At 39.1% G+C, this 4,033-nt stretch overlaps 1 non-coding gene across 1 annotated transcript; it reads left to right on the forward strand.

The window, feature by feature from the left end:
* Positions 1-2,169: 2,169 nt before the first annotated feature.
* LOC122035541 lies at positions 2,170-2,278 on the forward strand. The gene has a single exon (XR_006127089.1). It is a non-coding gene; the product is annotated as a small nucleolar RNA R71 (small nucleolar RNA).
* The last annotated feature ends 1,755 nt before the right edge of the window (positions 2,279-4,033 follow it).

Raw genomic sequence — 4,033 nt, forward strand, 5'->3', positions numbered from 1 at the left:
CTTGATCAGCTTTAAATTTATACTTTTCAAAAATTCAACTTTTCACCCCCAAGTCAACTTGATTTTTTCTTGGATTTAAAAATTGTACTTTTATCCTTGAATTTTGAACCAAACTCAGTTATTCTTCAAGATTAGGTGTTATTGTTTTCAGTAACTCTACACTACGATTGTTTACCCTTGTTTTTTTTTATGAATGCCAAAGGGGGAGGGTTAGGCGGTTAAGTTAGATAAACCAAATTGAAAACACTAAAACTAACTTTAAAATCGATGTACCTGTTTTTGCGTTCTTTCACTAACTTAACCAGGTTGTCATTCTATCAAAAAGGGGGAGATTGTTGGTGCGGTTAGCACTAACGATTTAACCCAGGTTTTGATGAATGACAAATAGGTTAAGCTAGTTTTGTTGTTGTCTGACACTTTGATCGAGTGTGCAGGAGAAGTCCAGACAGGTCGACGGGCTGACCGGATGTCTAGCACGAAGTCCAGCTAGGTCGACGGGCTGACCGGACGCTTGGCGAGAAGTCCAGCTAGGTCGACGGGCTGACCGGATAGCTGGTGAGAAGTCCAAGCGGGTCGACGGGCTGACCGGACGCTTGGCGAGAAGTCCAGACGGGTCGACGGGTCGACGGGTCGACGGGCTGACCGGACGTCTGGCAGGTAAGTGAGGTAAGTCACTGGAGGGGAGTGACTGCGAGGACGCATTCCCGGGAAGGGAACATTAGGTGTCGATCCGGCTTAGATCCATTTCGGATATCTAAGTCGAGATCGTGACTAGATTCCAGTCTCGGAAAGACGGAATCTAAGTCATACTAACTTGTGCTAATTCATACTATTATAAAATGTGCTAATAATCTATGTTGCAGGTTATATATTGCCTCGGACTAACTTTGTTTTGCAGGAAAAGGGAGTTTTCTGGAACAAGGTGGTCCGGGCGCCCGGAGGGGATCCGGGCGCCCGGAGGTCCGGGTGCCCGGAAGGCAAATTATATCCAGCCGAGTCGTCACCACGTGGAGCATCACGGTTTGTGCAGCTACGTCATATTCCAAGCGCCCGGAAGGGATCCAGGCGCCCGGAGCAACATATAAAAGAAGCCCCATGCAGGAGCTTCAGAATCAATCATCAATCTGAGAACTCTTCTACTGCTGGTCTTGCTGCTCTACGTTCCTGCGACGCCGACAAAGCTCCGACAAAGTGCTCCTTCGGTTTTTGGTTTATTTCTTTGTCGGTATTACTTTGTTTCATTAGCATTTCCTGTATTCATCTTGTAACTATATTCGAATTGCTAGTGATTGCCCAACGAAAGTGGTCAAGGACCACGGGCCTTCGAGTAGGAGTCGTCACAGGCTCCGAACGAAGTAAAAAAATAACTGTGTTCATTTACTTTTCCGTTGCGTATTTTTACTCGATATTTTCGAATCGATATTCACCCCCCCTCTATCGAATCTAACGGTCCTACAGTAACTACCTAGGCTACTTGGCTATCCAACATCTTTATATGTTTCTCAGAGTTCTCCGTCCTTTAACTTAGCTGCTTGATGTCATTCTTCATTTCAAGCTGATTTGCTAAGATCCTCAAGTGGGTTTTCAGTCCTTAATGGTTGGTAACTCTATTGTGAAGTTTTATTCTTACCCTGATTGATAGCTCTTTTGTTGACCAAGTTGATAGTGTTGCTCTTGATTATTCTTGTAGGAGGATGATTTCTCCACTTGGGATTATAGGTATTGGAGTACAGATTGTTTTGCCTCAAATTGAAGTTGCTAATTGCATCATATTGTTCAATCTGAGCTAGTTGTGTAGCAATAGCTCCTAGAGAGCAAGCTTTTTGAGTGTGTTCCGTACCTCCACAAGAGTCACAAACTCCCATAATTGTGTTCACCGGGTTGGAACCCATAAATTCAAACTTTTTGGACAAAGTATCAACCTTTGCAGATATTAAACTCAAAGTATCAAGGTCATATTTAACAGACATTTTGATTAGATTTCCAAGAAAAATATTTCTACTTCTTTCTGATGGCCATTGATGGTGATTCAGCACCACACTCTCGATTATCTCTTTGATCTCATCTAGACTTTTGTTCATAAGTGCTCCACCAGATACAGAGTCAAGAGACACTTTAGTTTGATAATTGATTCCATTGTAGAAAGTATGGATCACTAACCATTTTTCCAATCTGTGATGGGGACATGATCTTGAGCATACTTTTAAATCTATCTCATGCTTCATAAAGAGATTCCATATGAGTATGTCTGAAGTTAGCAATCTGATTTCTCATGTGTGCTATTTTACTTGGTGGGAAGAATTTGTCTAGGAATGCTTTCTCATATTAAACCTAGGATGTAATACTATTTGTTGGTAAAGAATTGAGCCAGAGTTTTGTTCTATCTCTCAAAGAAAAACCAAATAGGAGTAGTCTTACTATATCAGCTGGTACTCTTTACATGTTTGTTGTACCATAAATTTTATAGAAAATCTCCAAGTGTTGGTACGGGTCCTCATGTACAACTCCACTAAACTGATGTTGTTGGACAATTATGATGACTGCAGGTTTAATTTCAAAATTGTTGGCTCCGACGGTCGGTCTGGTGATACTAGAGTGGTGACCACTAGCATATGGTGCTACGTAATATTTAAGAGGTTTTCTTTTCATGTTTTATCTTACTTGCTCTTCTTGTTGCTTTTGTAGAATTTTTCTTCTTTTGAATGCCCTTTCAATCTCTGGGTCTATAGGTAACAATTCTCTTGCAGAGTTAAACCTTCTCATACAAGAGCAAAATAGTTCAAGATAAGTTTGTTTGTATTTTCTCAATATAAAAGAATGTAAATGAAGAAATTAAAATTGCAAGAATTAAGAGTACAAGAATTAAAGAAAATAAAAGTGCAGACTATGTACACAAAATATTTACAATGTAAACTCTAACTTAAGTGTTTGTAACTAATGTCAAATAATTCTTGGCAACAACATCAAAAACTTGTTAATGAGACCACAAGTGCATGATTTTATAACAAGTAATAAAATATTGATCTCACAGGAATTAATAAGCACTAGTGAGGTCACACAGCTAGCTAGCTAAATGATCAAATATCGGTCGAGGTTTCACGAACTAAGGTTGGGAAAATAAATGAAAGGAAGAGAGTTTTGAGGAGAACTGGTTAAGGTGAGTATTCTAGGGGTTCAGTTTCATTGTAAAATTAATGTGTTATGGATTTCTTATTTCCTATCCTCTATCTTTATACAATGTAGGAAGTCTAATTAAATCTCGACACCTCCTCATGACGGTCATGTCGGAGTGTTGCTCCCTTGATTACTCGATGTCCCTAGGTAGTAGAGATAATCTAGGATGTCCGATTAAAGGATTATCCTTTATCACCTAGGGTTCCCTGGATATATGATCCTCAAATTCATTCAAACTTGTGTTCAAATCATTGGAAATGTAGAGTTTGATCCAAGAAATTCATATATGAGATTTGAAGGAAGTGGTTTAAGTTATATGTCTTATTTTTCTCATACTCTTGTAATTGGCAAAGAACTTCTTCACTTCTTGCTCATATTCTTTAAACTCATCATCTTGAGTTTTTGACTTCTCATTGATCAGACTTCCCTCCAAGGGATCTTCTAGTGTTTGAAGAAGTACTTCTTCAAGATCATCATCACTACTTCATACTGCTTCATCTAATTGCTTAAATGTTTCATGCTGAGATTGGATGTCACTTTTTCTAAGGTTCTCAACATTATTGTTCGTTGGACATAATTCCTCTTTACCATTTCACATAGCCTCCAAGCTTTGAGCTTCATGGATTTTTAATGAGTGAGTCATCAAACTTTCACTTGACCATTCATTAAAGTTTGTTACAACCCAGTCAATCAAATCATATGCTTTGCTCAAACTCTTATTCATCAGAGAGCCCCCTGCATCTAAATCCAATTGAGTTTTATTAGGGAAAGATATCCCAATATAAAATATGTGGATAATTAGCCACTTCTCCTGACCATAGTGTGGGCATTAAAGTAGCAAGTTTAGGAATCGGTCCCA

The sequence above is a fragment of the Zingiber officinale genome, chromosome 11B, assembly GCF_018446385.1.
Source record: "Zingiber officinale cultivar Zhangliang chromosome 11B, Zo_v1.1, whole genome shotgun sequence".
NCBI classification, from domain to species: domain Eukaryota; kingdom Viridiplantae; phylum Streptophyta; class Magnoliopsida; order Zingiberales; family Zingiberaceae; genus Zingiber; species Zingiber officinale.